Source organism: Gavia stellata, chromosome 2, assembly GCF_030936135.1.
Source record: "Gavia stellata isolate bGavSte3 chromosome 2, bGavSte3.hap2, whole genome shotgun sequence".
Taxonomy (NCBI): Eukaryota; Metazoa; Chordata; class Aves; order Gaviiformes; family Gaviidae; genus Gavia; species Gavia stellata.
The window spans coordinates 77,687,591-77,707,815 of NC_082595.1; the positions used below are offsets into that span (position 1 = coordinate 77,687,591).

Sequence of the window (20,225 nt, forward strand, 5' to 3'; positions counted from 1 at the left end):
TTTCTCTAGCAGTCTAAAATATATGCCTAAATACACATCTTGTACTTAGTGCTTTAAATAGTAATTACTCCCGTGAAGTCACTGGAAGACCTTAAAAGGATTTGACAGTTTCCCCACAATCTTTCAGTGAATGTAGTAGCTGAGCTGTGCAGTGCTACATCCACTGATAATTCAGCAGCTGAGGAACTCAGCAAAGCCTGCTCCAAACTTCTCAGCTGTTGACAGGCTTGACTTGCTGAGAACACTGGTTAAATATAGCACAAGCGAGCTGAGCTCAACAAAGTCATTGCTGTAACACTGTGTGAAGAGACCAGAAGAGGGGAAATACAATCTGAGAACTAAACTGCCAAAGCCTAACACCACCTAGCAACAGTTGAAAAAACTTTTAAACAAAAGTCTGGGTGAGACACAGACAGAGTATACCTCCTACTTCTCCTGCCTGGGATTTCTGCGAGAAGCAGCTTTGGTTTTCTGTTCTCTACCCCATTTCCTTCATTACTTCAGCTGCTGGTAGACCTAGAAAAGTGGGAAAAGCTTCTCTCTTTGTGTTCTCCTGGGCTGGATCAGTCTACTACTGTGGTAGTGCTGTGGGACAAGCTACTGTGATCTTGCGGTGTAAAGGATATATTCCTAGGTTCGTGTTGCTGACAGGTAAGACTGAGCTAACCACTCCAATGCATTCTTTTTAAGAGAAGTGATTTTCTTTTCTAGTGACTATTGTCTCTTTCCTTCTATGAACAGTCTTCTGCGTGATTTGGAAACATCAGTAGATGAAAGCTGGGATAAAAGTTTTAGATTTTGTTTTTACACTTCCATCACAGCAAAACATTGCTTAAATAACTTTCGCAGTTCTTAGAACGAGCATAATCAAGTAGCTAGTAGTAATATGAAAAAATGTGTATCGATTTTGTCATGTATCTTGCTTATATCTGCTTACATGCTGACAGAAGGCAAACCAACATTAAAGAATAGAATACATATCATATCATCCCTTACCAGTGATAGTCTAGTAGCTATTAAAAACAGTGACAGCCTGTGGAATAAGTAAGAGGAAATAGCCATTCAGTAACTGAATTAACTGAATACTTTGTGACCCGGCACATTTGTACTTTTTGTTTCCTTAATAACTTTTAGCACACAGAGACACCTGGTGCCTTTCATACTATCCTTGTAACAACAGCTCTTGGTTCTTCCTCTTATTTACATAGAACGAATATTAATCTCTGCTCAATTGATTAGCTGTATAATGCAACCATCCTAAAGACTGACCTTATGTTTATTGTACCCAAGTGTGCTTGAGCTGGGTCATTGTTGTTGAAGCGTTTGTTTCTTTTGCAAAATAAATGAGAAACCAGTTCTCAGATGTTTTACCCTGACAGAATGGAAGCCTGTTTGTCTGTTGGAAATGCATATCCTATGGTCCCATAATGGTCATGTAATTTAAGGGAGGTATTGCTTAGTATGAATTGCTGTGTCTAAACTGACAAAAGCTGTTTGGTCAATTGAGGAATTGACGCCCGCGCCCCCCCCCCCCCCCCCCCCCCCCAGCCCCCCCCCAGTCTTTTAAAGCCATTTTCTCCAAACAAAAGAAATCTAGTGCATGAATTTTTAAAAGACGTACTGATTATGAATTCATATGTAATATGAATTCAGTTATGAAGGCAAAGATTTAAAGAATGCACTTAACCCGTGCAAAAACCCCGTTCACAGATTTATCTAGAATTGTCTTCGATGAAAAATATTTGTCCTAAAGAAGGAATAGACTGACTGAGTCTACGCTGACTGTCTGTGGTGTTTGACACTCAGTCTGTGGACTCTGGGACTGCCTCAGGAAGATGAGGTCTTGCTTTAGCTAAATAATTCTAGTTTCATCCCTGCATACTATGTAAATGACATCAATACTACATCTTATCAGTGACATGCTTACAGATTGGATGAAATTAAAATACTCTGAAGCAACTTTGACTTGGTGGCTGGGAATGTAACTGCCTGTGAAACAATAAGATAAATGAAGTATTAGGATGGAGGAAAATTCTTAAAAGCAAACATAATATAGCATACATTTTATTTCATAGCAAGGGGCACACTACTTAAGCACTAAATAGGAATACTTTTTGGTGGCCATGATTTAATGTGATAATCATTACCGTGGAATTACTACAGTACTATGGTATCCCAAATCTAAATCTCAAAAGGAAACTTTGGTATTACTTTTTAATATAGACATATCCTGAGAAAGTTATTTTTTCATAAGAAAGCTGTACAGTGAGAACTAAAACTGAGACAATATGATTTGTACAGTTTTTGTCATCTTGTCATTAGAGTGAAAATTACTGTTTCTTATTTTGAGTGAGTTAATTGGCAAATAATAAACTGTGGAGAAATGGCAAATTTGACCTTCTGAATATATAGGGTTGACAAAATCTGGGAAAAAGCTGTGCTAATTATGGACTGCTTTTTGGTTTTAGTTGTTGCTCAGCATAATGTACGGTTTTATAATTTTACTTTTCTTGCACAATTTACTTCTAGCAAAGTTTTTAAAAGCAAAACGCAAATTTATTTGCCTGATAACTATCAAATGAAGTGACTTTTTGAACAGTCTGATAGCAACTTCCAACTCTAACACACGGAGTTGTGGTTTTACATACATCTGTCTTCCTTTCCACTTCAAAATGGAGGAGGAGGCTAAAATTACTATTCTCAACAGGTGTCCACAAAGAGGCTCTGGGATTTTCCAATCAAATCTGTGGAATATGTAATGTGGCTATTCAACAGATGGTTTCATATTTGAAGAATAGCCAATTCTACTAATGAGTACAGTGAAACCAAGCTCAATTTTATATCAAATCAAAAAGTAATTTAGGTTTTGGCGATACACTCCATTGTAGAGATTTTCTTGGAAGACAAGTAGACATAGCATACCCATTTATTTTCCCCATTATATACTGTTTTGATTTTGTTTATATTCCCATAACTGTGGAATGAATAGTGCCTTTCATGGTGCTAAAGACTGTGTATTCCTCCCAATCTGAATCCATTTCCAGACTCTGCCTGTGGCTCATTCTTTCACCTTCATTACAGTAATATTATAATTTATGGCCTCTTTTAGCCAATCTAGCCACAGCTAAAGTCATCATCTTAACTGAGTGTTTTGTCATCACCTCAGTCTTTCAATCTCTTTATAGAATGTCTGGTTCTTTTTAACACCAAATTCAAAGACTTGAATTCATCTTCCAAGTTCAGCACTGTTCTGTCCCTGCCTACATCTGTCCTGATTTTCTCATACTCCTCCTGCTCATAACTGGTAGACTATTAACCTTCGGCTCTGGAGTTAAGTGGTCCGTCCTCTATGCTACGGGTTTTAGTAAGCTTGAAACTGACCTAATGACATACGAGTTTTCTATAGTGCCTCTCACTGTAGCACCTGACACTAATGTAATGGAAAGACTAAACTTGTCTACTAACTATGTCAACCAAGGTAGGACTCCTGAAGATATAGTTGTACTTCCTGGAAGCAGCTTGTGTAGTAAGCATAAGTATGTTGGGAAATCTCTACTTTTACTAGTATGTCCTGTTTTGTTCCTCTGGGTCACAATTTTGCCAGTGTAGCCATTTCCATACTAAAAGGTTTTTACTGATACACCTGTATCAGTAAAACTCCTGATACAGGATCTTTCTGTTGGCACAGATTCCCCACATGCTTAATTTAAGGCTTTTGGTAATCTCATCTGATGCAGTTGATGTGCCCCTAGGCATAAATTAAGAATATGCCTCAGAGCTGTGCTCAGTCAGAGGCCAGGTTTATGCCACTGAATTAAGAGTGAGATTTTCTTTGAGTTTAATAAGATCACGTCTTAGTGTTCAATAATTAACAGATAAATTTTCAGTCCCCTCAAGAGCATTTAACGAAATGGATCATCTATATTCCTGTCCAAATAATTTTTTTCCTAAGAGACATTTTACTTTTTCTCTAATTTCCTGTTTCTTCCCTTCTTTTCTCAAGGTCTGTTGTTGCAGTTTGCCATACTATTTCAATATATAAACTGAATTTTGGGGCAGCGATTTTGTCCTTCTACATGTCTAAAATGCCATTTTGGGAAATAGAGCTATAATATTTGTGAAGAAGCCAGATGAAACAAGATGACAAAGGAGAAGGAACTCCACTTCATCTATTCATACCTCCTATTATTTCACTAAAAAAATTTATTATATAAAACCTAAGATAAGAACTGAAAGCTAGAAAGATAAAATAGTGTATGTGATAAAATAATAATAATCTGTTGTATAGAAAAGTTTAAATATTTCTTTATAAGAAGCACAAACACTTATACTTTTCAGCTTCATCATCTTATTCTGGTGCTTTTCATTTTTAGCCTTTTCTCTTTTCATTTCTTTCAGTGTTTTCTACTGAAAGTTGTTTCCTAATTTTATACAGAATACTGGGAAATATTTGGGGAATACAGGCTTTTCTTGATATTGGATAACTGAGGAAACAACTATTTCATAAATAATTAAGATTTCTTAACCTCTTTTTTTCTCATTTAGTAGCTAGTATTTGTACCAAGTTAGTGATGCTAGAAAAATAAAGCCTTTGTAACACAGTCCTGTAGTTACTCTTTGAGGTGCTGGTGTCCAAAGGACAGGAACAATTGTGCCTATTTCCTGTTCAGGAGAGATAGTGGGAGTCTCTAATCCCGTTGAAGATTGTGTGATGCTTAATGTATTTGTGAAAATTGTGCCTTTCTGCATACTTGATTAGATTTTTCCTTTTATTTTGAGTCTTTTCACCTACTCCTCCAGCTTCTGCAGATAATCTGCACTTTCTGTATTACTACTTATTCTTACCATCATAGCAAAATAAGTACTAATATCCATGCAAACACAGTCTTCCTAAATTGGGACAGCTTTTTTTTTTTTTTTAATTCAAGATGGCTTTGCCCTATCATTCTCATTCTGCTGTGCTTGGACTTTATCTCTAAATCTTTTCCAAAAGTAAAGCCTGAAAATGGTAGCTCTACAGATGATATGTAAGATTACATAGATTGTGGTCTCCTCCAAAATGTTTACACAATTCGCAAATACAAAGAGATGATTCCTACAATTAAAACCATATATCCTAAAAGTACAATTGCATCTTATTTTTAAATCGTTCTTCTATTGCTAGATAGACACCTGTTAAAATACATGATTTATCCTGGGCTGTTTAGCGAGTTGCTTCCCCCCCCCCCCCCCCGCGCCCCCCCCAGTTAATAGAAAATTGCTATACGTGGTATTATAGAACTGAGAAGAAAATGAAGAATTCCAACATCCAGTTCCTTAATTTTGAAGTTCTGTGAGACCTGAGACTTAATCAGAAATGTGCACGTGTGTGTGCACGTGTTTGTGCCTTTTGTAAGAAAAGAAATGCTTTTTGGCCTTACAGAATGCATTGCTGAAGGAGTGGGACAAACACGTCCGAAGCACAGGGAAATAGGCTGGAGCTTGTACTTTTTCCCTTAAATGGGCAACCCGTCTAGTTGCTGTTAGCTGACACAAGCAAAGGGGTGTGTGAATCTAAAAGATTGTTGTACATTGTCTGAATGAGTTTCATTTCAAAGCTGATAAAATGGCAATTAAAATCTTAATTATCTATGATGTGACCAGACTTATTCAGATATAAACGGGTGGGGTTTCAGAATAAGAGCAAAAACCTCAGTGAATTTGCAATAAACTTTTTCAGTTTGATTTATATACTTTAAGAGCTCTTTAATACAGTAAGGGTTGCTTTCTTTGTTTTTCCTTTTTGGGGAAATGGTGTCAAAAAGTGTAATATTTTGTGATTTATGCTGTTCAAAAGTTTGTTCCAGTGCATATGTAAAAGTAGTATTTTGGAAGCTAAATCCATTTTCTGTCTGAAGTCCACAGTATTTAGAGCCTTGTAGATCTGGGTGGGGGAAGGTGTCTAACTAACTAGTGTGTTATGGCTGTATATAGCAAGAGCTACAGCTTCACTAACAAACTTAAAAAAAAAAACAACTAAGAAAAAGTGGATTCTATTGTAATAACAGGATAGGATTTTTTTTTTAGAAACTGGTTTTAAGACGGCTCCTATTCAAAAAAAGTAATTGAAAATGAAAGCTCGTATGTCCTTGGTACAAGAATTTTCGTTAGAGTTTATCAGACTGCTTGCATTTTTCAGAAAATATAAAGCAAATGAACGCAACAGAAAACAGGAGACTGCTAACATCAGTGTAATGCTGATGAATTGCTGCCAACTTGTCTTGTTTATCTAAGAGATCTCTGTGAAAATAAGGTCTTTCCCACACATGCATGAGTCATAGGATGTAATGGGGCTAAGCAGACTTGCTTCAGCTTTCTAATGCGCACATATCTAAACTAACCTGGTTTAGGGCCTGTTCCTGTAACTAAATGAGATCTTTCTTGACAACAGGAAGGGAGAAGTGGTGGTGAGTTCATGGTGCTATTTCAGTGCAATAACCTGAATGCTAAGGAAACGATGCAATTTCCATTTATTGGGAAAACTACAGTTACTGTGACAACAAATAGACACTAAAGAAAAAACATACACAATTTATCCCTAAGTTCAAATTTGTGAACATGGTAGACAGGATATTCATAAAACCTCACACTATTTAGTTATATGATTCAAAGAACATTCTTACTTTTAAAATATATAATCCAGATTGTTGAAAAATTATCCCTTTAAAAGCCGTAAGCAAGGACATAAATGAAAGGGTGGCAAAGCACACGCAGTTAACCATGACTGGTTCAGTGTTGGGCTGACTAAAATTTAAAAAAAAATTAGGCATATATTTCTCATGCTAAAGCTATTCAATTCCCGTGTCTATCATTCATGCTTGTTCCCGCAATCTCACTTGTCCCACCATATGTAATCACAAAACCTCTTGGATCTAACTTTTAAGGTAAAGGTTACAGTAGTTCTTCTATAGTGTCTTATTTCTCCTCCTTTTATTCTTCTACAAGGACTTCTGTAATAAAAAGAAACACAAATTATATTCCAGTAGATAGGGATTTCAGTTCCTCAATCTGATAAAATTCTTTAGAGAAAAATAAGCATTCTGATTTTTGACTCTGGGCAGGAGGCAGGAGGAAGGGAATGATGCCGTGCCTGATGTCCTCAAGCATGTCAAACATAGTGCAGAACAAGATGTCCCTTGCACACAGAGGGACACACATGGCAACAGAGCTCCTGAGTGCCAGAGGAACCACATGTTACGAGGCAGCTGGCTATGGGAACCACTGCCGCTTCGAGTGGCAGGAGCCAGAAGCTAGAATCCAAGTCACAAAAGGCATCACATTGCAAATAGTAAAAGACAGGATCACAGCAGCACGTCCTCTGAATGAGAGGTGCCACTTATGGAGTTATAGTACCAGAATTTAGGTGGAAAGAACTGACGGAAGCCGTCCAGTCTCACTCAAAGTGGGACTAACTCCAGAGTCTGATCAGGTTGCTCCGGACTTTGGTTATTTTCAGTTACCGTGATTATTTTTAATCTGTAATTATTCTATGGTCTTGCATCTTATTTGGATCACAAAGTTTTGAACATGTCTGGCTGAGGAATATTTTGCCAGTGATGACAATCAGTGTATTGAAATCCGTACACTGAATAAAAGATGGCTGCAGAGACGGTTGATAGTAACATAAATCACAAGCCTTTGGCACTTTCAAAATTGCAAAAGAAGCAATATTTGTAGGGGTTTTTTGTTTGATTTTGTTATGTTTGATGTGTTATATCCTAAAATAAGCATAATAAGAACCAAAATCTTGTATGTAATTTTCTATCCTAGTTTACTCCAGCTTTTAGAATGCACACTCTCCTCTTCCTCCCTGCCACATTCTGTTTGAAAGCCAAACATTTAGAATTAAGATGCCATCTCTCCACAAAAGAATTCTGAAAAAAAGGTTAGGTATATTCTATCTTTATCTTTCCAGGTAGTCCCACATGCTGAAAGGCTAGCATTGAGATTGTAAGTAATAAGCAAATAAGGAAGGAAAAGAGAGATGCTGCTTTTGGGGAAGGAAACCCTGAAGACTGCCTCCACTGCTGCGTTCACTTTTCTCACTGAACATCTCTTTCCAATTGTATCCTAATCAGGAACAGAGCATGATGCACATATGGCAAACAGGATTCCTAGATGGAGTTCTGGTTAACCTGAGACTAGCTTAGGCTCTTTTGGTTTAGAAAAGCCCTTGGTAGTGGAAGCATCCAAACTTACCTGGTGGTTATTACTGTAGCATGAAGCAAGGACAAAATAATGGCCTTGTGGCACTCAAAGGGATGTGGCAGGCAGTCTTTCCATATAGGATTTCTCATACCTATTAAGAATAACCACTGAAGACAGGTATTCTTCTTCTCTTTAGATGGATCAGAAGTGCTAGAAAAATATGTGATGGTAGCTGTAGACAGTGTAATCAGTGTCTCGTTAGCTTAGATAGCACAAAGGAAACACAGAAAAATATCAGAAATAAACTGAATAATCTATGTAAGTGTTCAGTGAATACTCTGAACATAACACAACAGTTTGTAACATCGTAATTGTTAAGAAATAAGTAGAGCGGGAACAATTCTACAGGCTATTGCTGTCAACTCAAAAAATCCCTCCAAGACAGCAGTATCTAAAGATGAGGCAAGCATAACTGCACATAAGGAGAGTTAATTAGATACCTCCAGCATTAGTTGTATAAACAAAGACTAAATCACACTGCAGGGAATAGGCTGTAAGAGTGACAGGACATCTGATAGATTGCTTATTATTCAGAAACACTTTGCTAAATTCAGGTTCCCTTTCCAAAATATTCATGCCATGTTTGAATTTTGTTGTTTATCCCTTTCAAATAATGTTACCCTAAAACTTGAGGTGATAGGTATTATACTGGGGGAGAGGAAGGCTGGTTAAATGGCTGACTTTCACATCAGTGACTCCTTGTATGACTCTCAGCAAGTTATTTACTCCTACACTTTTAATAACACCTGGGATGTTACAAGAATAAATATAGTAGTGACTTTGACACCCTGAGATGTTGCAGTATTGAACATCGTGTCAACAGCTTTGAATAAGGAGACTTAAATAGCCCTCCTTGGAAACCAGATTCTGCTGGGAGAAGTAGGAATAGAAGTTGAATTAGTCTGAATGACAAGAATATGTATTTTTAGAGGAGCTCCCCAGAGGGAAGCATAGCTGTGCGCTGAGTTGCGGGCAGCAAGAAATCAGCCATACTGGTAAAGCACAGCAGAAAAAGGAAAGAGGAGGACCAGGGATGTGACAAGGAAGCTGCAAGAACAAAACCACACCAAAATAGAAACCAAACTAGTGCCAATACTAAGATGTTTCAGGAAAAATAAAATAATTCCCTCAGGTTCAGTTGTACCAGAAGTAATCCATGGGGCAAAGATGGTGCTGTCAGCTCGTGAGCTTGTTGTTATTTTGGGAGTGCTCAGGACAAGCTGTCTGATAGAAGAAGGAGGCTGCTGAGGAAAAACAACACATTGGAGGAAAAAGGACCTTTGAGGGAAGGGATGGGCAGGTGGTGACTACCCAAATTAGCTGGTCGTGGGGCAGCCCTGGAGCCGCTATGGGGCTAAGGGGAGGCCACATGACCCCCACATATTGGCTGGGGGAAGAGAGAGCACCTGGAAAACAGAAATGTCCTGCGGTGCTGCCTGTCTCCTCCAGGCTCAGCAAGTAGCCAGGGTCTCCAGTCTTGCCTGCTTTGTTAAAGCAATGGCGGCAGCTCATGTGACTCTCTTGGCAACTGAGATTTTTTTATAAGGGTTTACCCTAGGGATTAGGTTGCCGTTACATGACTCTCAGCTTTAATTAAAACCAGAGAAAATTAGCAAAAAAACAGTCCTGATGGCTTCAAGAAGTCTATGAGCTCTAGATGATCTGATGCCATGAGGTATTGTTTTAAAATCTCCTGAAACACAACTTTGGAAGATTATCTCAAGATTTTGAATGTGTGCGGTTGGCAATACCAGTAGACAGAAGGGACAGTGAGTCCGAGAGCAGGGCAGAGTCCCACGCTCACTTATGTGTCATGGCACAGAAGAGGCAGACCAAGGTTTGCAGCCACAGCTGCCGAAACACCGTCGAGGGTAATGCGGGTCTACTACACCGTGCCCTGCCATGGTGTAATGGCAGCGGCAACTGCAAAGGTGGGCCCAAAGCTAGCCCAGATCAAAGTAGGAGGTCTGGAAATTATTTCTTAGTTTACTTGAGAGCCTTTCCAGGGGGCAAAGAATGGGGTAATAAATGACCCTTCCTTGGATTTCATGAAAGGGACGTCAGGTCTTTATTGTGAGAGCTTCCCCGATAAAAGGTGTGAAATGTGGAAGCCCAAGCAGCCACCCACGTACCTAGGTGTGCCAGCACAGGCTGTGCATGGGAGAAAACTGCTCTGCGTGTCCTGCTGGAGAGGCAGTGAAAGCTGAAGTCCTCCCTTGGGGCACAATGCAGGGAAGGGTTGTGGGAAGATAAGGAAAAAACACCTACCAAAAAAGGGTAGGGGAGAGCAAAAAATTAAAGTCTCCTCGGGAGGTTATGTTAAGCTGCAAGAAAGAGGAGTGGGAAGGAAAAGAAACCAGTGGCACCCTTTTATGTGATCCCAGCTAGTTTTAGGAAACCAGTTAATTTCACTCGAAAAATAGGGGCCCGCAGTAACAACATTTTGAAGGCTCAGAAAATGCTAGGGAGTTGCATACGTACCATAGTGCTGTACTGAAACATAGCAGCATTTCAGCAAACGATTTAGCGTAGCGGAGAGTGGAACTTCTCCCCATGTGTACAACAGTAGCACCCATGCTCTTACAAAAAAGTCATACCATTCTTTAGCAGACAATGAGTTCAAAAGGTTTGTTTACAGTCTCACAGTAAATTGTAGCGTATCAGGGTTTTTTTAATTTAGGTGTTTTGGTTTTTTGTTTTGTGTTTTCTTTTTTCTTTTTATAGTGAAAGAACAAACTTAAACCCTCAGGGTTTTGGACCTACTGTCTCAAGGCTGAACCTAATATCTAATCTCTAAGCTCCCCTGGGCAGCCTACTTCTTTCTTGTTTTCCTGGTGTAAAAACAAGGGACTCTGAGAAACAGACAGCTAGTAACTTCGTTTCAAGGTGGTCATTTGGTTGCTTCTTGAATCAGGCAGCTTGACATGCTTGAAAACAACCCAGTGTATCTCCCCTAGAGGATACATATACATCATATCTGTGATGTGTCTAAGCTCCCTTGGCCTCTGTCCAGGAACATCCAGATTTCCTGACTCATGGCAATGTACCCTGTCTGGTTGTACTTCATTAGCAGCAGCTCAAAAATCAGAACAGTATTCTGCTGTTGCATAAGTTTTTCCAAGCAGTAAACAATAACACCCCGCCACAAGCTTTATTACATTTATCTTGGAATTCAAGATCCAGAAGAGACTGCTGCTTATTATTTTCTTTAATGGCAACCCAAAAAGACTGTAAGATGTTATTCTTTAATAACTATTTTCAGGATAGCTTAGTATCTTATTAATTAAATGTTCTGAAAAGGAAGAATAAATGCTACAGAAGCTATAATAAGCCAATAATTTTTCTTCCAGCTATGACTTTTTATTGTCATATCAATTTTATTGTTATATCAGCACTTACACACTAAAATGGTGAGGGTAAATTTAAAGCTACAGAAGCTGAAAATAATTAGTAGGAAAGAATACATTTTCTAGGAGTAGTAACATACCTTTCAGTAAGTCCTATTCTAAATAGCTCTTTACTTGCATCTCAAGCATTTGTTTAAAACATTTTAAAAGCAGTAGTGTTATCAACTGGCTCAAAGCATGTTTGAAAATAAACAGTCCATGACTATTACTGGGGTTCATTAAAAGAAAACTCTGTCTGACTCTAAAATCTATTTTGGAGCTACGACTGCTCCACTCCCCTGCTTGTGGCATGATGCAGCTGCTCTTTCTTTAATATTTTTGCTGACAGCTACAGCTGACAGATAACATTTCAGTTCACCCCAACATCAACCCTACCTCAAGGATCCCTTACTTAGACTGAAAATGCTGCCTTCCTCGTGGCTTTACCTGCATCACAGTGCAACTCTGTAACTATGCAATTATTCATACTGGTCACTTGTAATGGTACAGCAGAAATAGGGCTGCAGTCAGGTCATGTATTGGGGAAGCGCATCAGGCATCCCACAGTTGCTAATGGCGCAGCAGCGGCTCCTCTTCTTTCCCTTCATCTCCTCTGGTCTAAGAAAATAGGCACCTGAGTCTGGGGATAAAACTAATATTGTATATATAGCTATGCAATATGTTGATTGATATTTTACATTAGTTGTCACCTTATCTCTTTGTTTTAGTTATATTTGTTACCATGGCCAACATAAAAAATACTTTATCCACTTAATGTATAATTCCCTAGCAAACAGGTTTTGATTTCTTGGTTCATAAAAGTTTTCATGTAATCATCCATCACTTGGTAATACTGTGTTGATTCACCCACAAAAGGAACTTTTCACAAATGCAGCACTGTTTTCCTCCCAGACAGAAAACAAGAACATTTACAGTGCTCCCAGTTCTGACCCTGAACTGTTCTGAACCTCTGAAGCTATAAGGAAGGAGAAGAAGGTGGAAGATAGGTTTCAGAAGTAGCCAGCATGTAAGAGAGAGACCCAAAGAGAAAAGTGGGAAGGAGGCATTGCTCAGTTATTCCTTCAAAGGAATTCCCAGGAAAATTAATTAAGACTGTGCATATAACTGTACTTTTTCGATTGATGGCTGAATCTAAAAAATAAAAACAAATAAATGCTTTGCTATGTTTTTTCAGGATTTGCAGTGAGGCACATCATTAGTTTTTGTTTGGATTAAATCTTTTACCAGACTGCAAAATACTGTTTTATTATGGGGCTCTTATAGCAAAATTTAAAGAACAAGAAGACAAGTGGGAGTTTGGAACCAAGAAAAAAAAAAAAACACGCAAAACAACCTAGAAAGAAAAATGTTAGAATACTTTATTGCTACAATATAGGGATTAAAACACAGTCTTCCACCTCACAGGAACATACTTTAAATACAAGGTATTCTGAGATGATTGCTTCCCTCTTCGCAGAAAAAAAAGTCTACTTTGTATGAAATGCTTAAATATTCACAGCAGCAGAAGCTGACACTTGGGAAGACCTGAAGCTACGTGCAAAGTCATAGAGTTGTTCTTACTCCCTGTGACCCAAAATTCACTCATTTTTATTCAAATACCCATTTTGAATCATGCAGACAATTTGAACAACAGTTTCTTTCTGTATAGTAAGAACTTAAAATGCTACTGGGCTTTGACAGGGAATTGGGACATGTGGAAAAAAAGAGCAGAGAAACCATTTTCTCATCATTTTTCTGCTTCACTCTGATAGTACCTCTGACTTCTTGTGATGTTAGTGTGGGGAAAAAAAGATTGGAAATAGCAAAAGGAACTGTTTCTGCAGTTCATACATTCCATTTTCATTTTTTGTTTCTCTGAGACTTTGTACTGAATTTGACTCAAATCTGCTTCAGAGTACTCAAACCCATGCTTTTAGGTGGGATGAATTGTTTACCAGAAGAAATTGCCCAGCATAATTTCAGCTGCAGGCTCTAATCAGGCTGTTCTGCTTCCAGTCTCCCTGCAATAGGAATCTCCAAGGGGCAAAGCCTTGGCAGCAGGACAGCTGCGTAGCTGTAATACCAGGGGCTAAGTGAGAAAAGCACATCCTTGAGCCTTTAGAGATAGTGTGCAGGTGTCCCAGCCCTTCTCTAGGCCACGGGAACTGATTTAGTGCTGGACAATATTGGTATTAACCTCATATTCCCATTTCTCTCCATAGAGAGAACCTGAGCAAGCACAAAGCCATCACTGAAAAAAATATCTACCAGTACAAATAACTAATATGGTGTCACTATACTATGAAGAAAGCAATGAACCTAGGTTTTCCATGAGTCCAGTGATGATGCTAGATTATGTAGCCTTTGACAGTTTACGAAATACCTAGTGTAGGTACTGTTGTATTTTAATTTTGTTTTATTTTGTGTTCTTTGGTACAACTCTCCTTCCACAGGCTTCTCAAGGATGGTAAAACTTTGCAATTCTGTCACGCAGTTCAGTGGAATCATCTGGATTCTACCTGTGAGGAGTAGCAGTTCATCTGTGTGACCCCTAAAATCAAACCAGTTTCTTTATGGAAACAAGCCTGCCTTAAACAGCTTGCATTAAAAGTCCATTGTAGTTAATAGGTCAAAATTCCCAAGGACATCGCAGACAAGTCTGGCAGATATGTTCATTTTAAAAACGCTGTCATAGAGCATTGCAGGCAGGAAAACATAAATTGCAGACGTTATGTTATTTTTATATATTTTCAGAGTGCTGCCAAAATAGGTCATTTGTAGATCAAATAAAGAAAAAACTTAGCAAGTTTGGCTGAAACCATTATAAGGAATATTTAGAAATTTCTTAGGGCATCTTTGAGAATGCACTGTGTACGTCAGCTCACCAATCATGACCATCTCTTTTGTTCATGCACTCTCTAAGAAACCATGAAATCCACTGAGAATAAGATAGTGAAAGTCAGAACAGACACTACTTCTGATGTTTCCGTTACAAACAAAAATATATTAATTTATTTAATAGACCCTCTTTTTTTATTTTTACCATCTTTAAAAATGCTTCTTTTTGAACACAGAAGGGAGGGAATGGGTTTGTTGATAAGCAGACTTATCGACACAGGTACATTCTGAGTCTCATCTGTTTAATTCTAGAACGAGAACTAATTGATCTAAGTCAACTGCTTCAGTAGCTTTCTCTTAAATTTTCTTTGTGAGTCCTTCCTTAAAATCATGAGAAAACTGGGAAAAATCAAGATGTTCCATCCAGGTACTTTTGTGAGGCTGACACAGATTTCTCTGGTCTAGAAAGTAATCTGAAACTCTGTTAATAGAGGCATTCTATTAGTCTCAAGTTTTGTCGTTGTGTTAGCAAAATATAGCTAATCAACTGGGAATTAGCAATAGATGAAAATGGGAAGTACAAATGTAAGCAGATATTAAACGCTATATTAGAAGTCAGGTATGCCAATTAACTTACAAATGAGATGTTAAGCTGGGACACAGAAGAGAAGACATACTACAGAGCAAGCTGATAACAAAACTCCTATCTATGTTTGCCTGACATTTTTCATTAAAAAAATCTAGTCTTGTATGAAGCCCAGTTGTTTACAGCTTTGCCAAACTTAGTTGCTCAGGCTGGATGTCTGGCTGAGTCTGAATTGTTTTTGGAAGTTTCAACTAGAATGCTTTGAGCATTTCCAAGAATGAGATGAGAGAAAATTGTTGTTTGCCCATGTGAAAACAATCCCATAACCATTTTGCTGAAGAGCTTTAATGTCTCCGTGTTCCAGAGTGATCTACTGAAATTCAGCCAGGGAACTGCTCTGTGGCAGCGAATTGACTTTTGCCATCCCTGTGAAAATTATGCTAGCCTAAGAGCCACTGAAAAAAGTATTTCACCGAGGATACCTGGTAGAGATTTGTCGCTAACTTCTCAGAATAGCCCACATATGCTGATGCTGTCCCAGTTCCTCACATCTCACCTGTTGCAGCTGGCTTATGCACATGCCATTTCCAGAGAGCACCTCTGTCTCAGGGTTACAGGGTTAAGCAATACCCTTCCTACAGTTACTTCTTCATCTGATGCTACAGCGCTACAGCACTACAGCACAAAAAAATGAGGTGAAGGCTCTTGTTCTTTCTGTTTCGCCAATAATTCCTCAGCAGAGCCTGTGCCACGGTGGGAAAAAATGTGTGGACAGCATGACTGCTCTTGCTGCTAGGGAGGGACATTGGGAAGGAATAGCACTGTGACAAGCCCTTGTATGAAACCTTTGTACCTGTTAGGCAGGATTTCTTTGCCAGTATAGGTATTGTCCATCACCTTTGCCATGGGATGGAAACACTGTCTTCAGGAAAGCAGAGGAAAATCAACAATCACACTGACACTTTGCCAGTGTAAATATGCTTTTATTAGGAATTTATCTGGATCTTCAGTTGACTCATTTGGAATCAGAATTATCTCAGTTCATGTCGCTCTGTGGTCTGAGATTTGTGGCATTGCTCTCTTTGGCATTCACCGTTGCCTGCCAGGAGAGTTGGACTTTTCTCAGTGTCCACCTCAGCTGACCTTCCAGCTGTGAGCTTTGGAGGTGATCATCTCCAATCCCTCTCTAACAGCTGCAACAGTGCAGAGTCCAACCTCACCCATCTGCATGGCACTACACTTCTCTGCAGAGCTGTCTTCTTAGTTCTTCCCTTTGGATTTGGGCACAGGGCAGGCTCCTGAGGCAATTTGCTCAACCAGCTTTACTTTTGCAGAAACAGCTATGGCAGCTGCTATTCCTATATTTTTACCATACTCGCCATTCCTTTTCTCTCTGCTGCACTCCCCCTCAGGAATTCATTTCTTCTGACTGTGCCATCTGTCTGAGTGCTTCTCGGTTGCTTGCCCTCCTCTCAAAAATCAGGGCTTTGCAGTTCTGCTGCAGTTTTGTAGAGCAACAATATGCATTTCCACTTCGCACAGTTTTATCCTTGTTTGAAAGCAATGTGGTAACAGCCATACAGAAACTATTAAGAATTTATGGGTAACACTTTGGCTGTATTTGCTTTCAGGAAATTAGACAATGCCAATGCTGGTTCTCTGACCTTCAGTCCAGTTGTCACTGGCTGGTCATATCTACATTATTAAACTTCCTTAGCCTTCAAAACAGGTTGGCTACGTCCAGGCTGCCAACCCCTGGCTAGGCTGGTCCCCAGCCAGGGCTAATTCCTGAACCATTCCAGGAAGACCACTGGTTAGTCCGTGCTAAAATTTCGACCAAGTCCTGGCACTGCTTAATCTACTAGTTTAGACATAATCCTCATGTCATACTCATCTGAACACATCAAATGTCTGGGATCATCTGAACAATCACATAAAACCCTTTCTGCGTTATAAAGATATATTTTATTATTATTGAAGCAGACTTCTCTAAGATTACAGATAGAGTGACTGCTTTCCAAGAATATTTTGAACTTCCAACACTGGAAAATTCTAGCATTGGAAAAAATTTTGTGACGCATGTTTAAACCGCTTTTTTTTTTAGTTGGTTCCTTAGACACTATTTTAGTATCTCCTTTGCAGGCACCTTTGTTTGCTTTCTACTGTTCTGCTTCAAACACCTGTTTCCTTGTTCTCCTTTCATTAGATGAGTAAAAAAAAAAAAAAACAAAACCCTGACAATTTTAATAAAGCTCAGGGACCAATGATTCCACCTGAACTATTGCAATTAATGAGCATAGCAGATGATACTTTGGTCAGATGAGTCAAAGCTAATAACACTTCATTGGGTCTTCTTAGTTCCTCATGGACAAACAGTGCTTAGAGCTACAGGCACAATTGTGCCCAGGATTTCACAAGATTTCCTTTTCAAAAATAACATGTGAGCAAGGAAAAAAATGCCAGCAAAAAAGCTTATTTTAACCATATGTTGTTTTGGAGGGCTGTCTTTTATTGAACAGCAGTTCAATGAGTAACGCAAAAAACTCATACAGGCAATTCTAAGCTCTGTCAAAGAGAATAATAAGAATTTCTTGATGCATCAATGGCTAAACCGTAAACAGCCAACAAACCAACCAGAAACTCAAATAACCACTTTGAACCCTTGGCTTCAGCAGAATGGAGCACACAACTTTTATGTAGTGGGAACATCAGGCCATGCAGGGCTTTCTACACTGTTCCATGCAGAAGTAGAGCATTGGGGTTTGCAGCAACTCGTAAGGATTTGATGCCAGCTGAATCCCTTGGCCCTCCTCTCCTGTGAAAAGACAGTGGTGGTGCCTTAGAGCCCCAGGAGTTGTTTGTCCTTTTAGTGAAGCAGAACCTCAGAGCCAACTCTGTCCTGAAGTGATAGCATGAAGTAAAAAAGACCACCCTCTTCTTGCGTAAGTTCCTAATGCCCTGTGTACAATGCATGTTTTGTTAAAATTAGAAATTATTATATCATGATTTTAAAGCAAACCAAAAGGTCTTTTATCTGCCAACATCCCTGTTCAAATCCTTCTCCAAAAGCTCATGAAATCATCTGACATAAAGCAGAGCAGAAACTGCATTCTTTAGAGAGCTTTGAGTGATGCGTATTTTACCAACTCATCCATGAGAAAGGGATTCTTGAACAAAATGGCTAAGTGAAAGAAGAGATAATTTTAAAAATACGCTTATGTCAAATTTTAGTTGTGACATGCACCGTGAACATTGCTAATGTTTTCAGATCTCACACTATTCTGCAATTAAGAAGCAATTTAATACACTTTCAAACTGTAGCTCTGAAAATGTAATTTATGTTTCCAGTACTTTTATCTTAAATAGTCTTTCTGGCTTAACAAAAATTTGGATACAGATTGTTTAAAAACTTGCAACTCCAGCACTAATTCAGCTGAAAAGTTTCTGAGGAACAACTGTTACATCAATAAACATAAATCTCTAAATATTTGTAAGATTGAGATCCTTGCTGCTCAAGTTACTCACCTTTAATTTTAGGTGCTTGAGGCATTACCGAAAGCTTAAAAATATTACCAAAAAGAGTGCTGTGACATCTGAGCCATGGCATGCAACTCATTCACATGCCCAGTGACAAACAGCATGCTCTGCCCTTCTTTCTGTCATGAGTTGATTTTGTAATTAATTCAAGGGTGAGGCAAGTGCTTTTGAGATAACATTTTGCAGTTCCCTGCTGCTCTGTTCTTATTTGCAGGCCCATTAAACACTGTTTTGCAAGAACAGCTTTCTCATTTGAACTGCTCAGTAATGACAACAAATTTTTGTGGTTTAAGACTAACATAAGCCAGTTCCAGAGCACCTGCCGGGAGATACTATGATTTTTCTGTACTTTAGCTGAGGATACAGTTAGCTTGTGTTGTTACAGGGTATGAATTACAGTTTTTCTTCTAAAAATAGAAGTCTTTTGCATTCAGACAATAAAGGAAACATACCATTTACATTCAAAACAATTCAATAAAAACAACCTCTGTGGGATAACAATATGTTTTTCATGTCAGGACTACAGTGGGATAAAGAAGCCTGCTTTCAAGTGCCCCAGCCAAGCCATAGTAATTTAAAATAGCTGAGCATCAAGTCCTTCAGTTTTAGCTCCATGTCCTGTCATAAGCAATCAGATGAAAAGAGAGAAGTTTACTAAATTAGTAGTAAGCCACTGACTTATTTTCCCAAGGTAAGGTTTAAGCCTTGCACTCTCTCTGTGCCAACCCCTGCAATTCAGTCAACTGCAGGGAACTCCACTGCACAATCTGTGGCAGCTGGGGACTGCATTTGTGCTCTGCTCTGGGCAAGCAAACAAACCAACCAACCAACCAACACACAAACCAGTGGCCGAAAGCAGCTAGCTGGGGAGAGCAAGTGCAGGGCAAGGATTTGAAACTTCCCCTGAGCACTCTCCCTGCCTCCAGCTATTTTCAGTTTAAGAGATTGCCCGAACCTGATGTGGTTTATCTGGTTAGCAACCATAAGTGTGTATTTCTTCCAAGTATTTCCACTGTCTCCCTCCAAGCCATGTTAACTTCTGTATCCACGGACAAGGCATTCTGCAGATTTGCTGTCCAATATGTGAAGAACCACTCCGTCCTGTTTGTTGATGGAGACTGCTTCAAAGCCCATGTAAAGCAAAAATAACCAGCCAAAGAGAGCAGGTGCCAGGACATGACAGGAGCATAGACTAATTTTCTTCTAGAACTCTATGGATTTGAAAGATGTCAAAGTCACCCAACTTCTGGCTTCCTTCCCAGACACAGCTGGGATGGGAGGCAGTCAGCCCTGGAGCCCTGTGGAGCCCGGCTCCCTGGGCTGTGGACAAGAAAGGAAGGGTGAAGGCAAATGCTCTCTGGCTGACACGATGCACAGAAATGATCTGATAGCTCCAGGAGATTCTTGAGAACAGGTTTGCCTCTCACAGCCAATGAATAAAAAACCTGCACATGAAATTCTTGCCCAGGGGTCTAGATCTAGAATTAGTATCATAAACTTTCTGACCACCCCTAGACTGTTTCCCCCTAATATTGCAGAGGAGCACAGACACCAGCAGTCCTGAGGGAGGCTCTACTAATACCACTCATAACGGAGACCTAAAACCTACAGTGCTGGAGATTCCTTAGTGA

General features: G+C 39.2%; 1 protein-coding gene across 3 annotated transcripts in view; it reads left to right on the top strand.

Moving 5' to 3' along the window:
- The first annotated feature begins 330 nt into the window (after nucleotides 1-330).
- Nucleotides 331-20,225, top strand: part of FILIP1 (filamin A interacting protein 1) — a 109,732-nt gene continuing 89,837 nt past the window's right edge. For all 3 annotated transcript variants that reach the window (XM_059835765.1, XM_059835762.1, XM_059835763.1), the window contains exon 1: nucleotides 331-651. The gene's annotated coding sequence lies outside the window, so the exon portion shown is untranslated. The remainder of the gene's footprint in view (nucleotides 652-20,225) is intronic.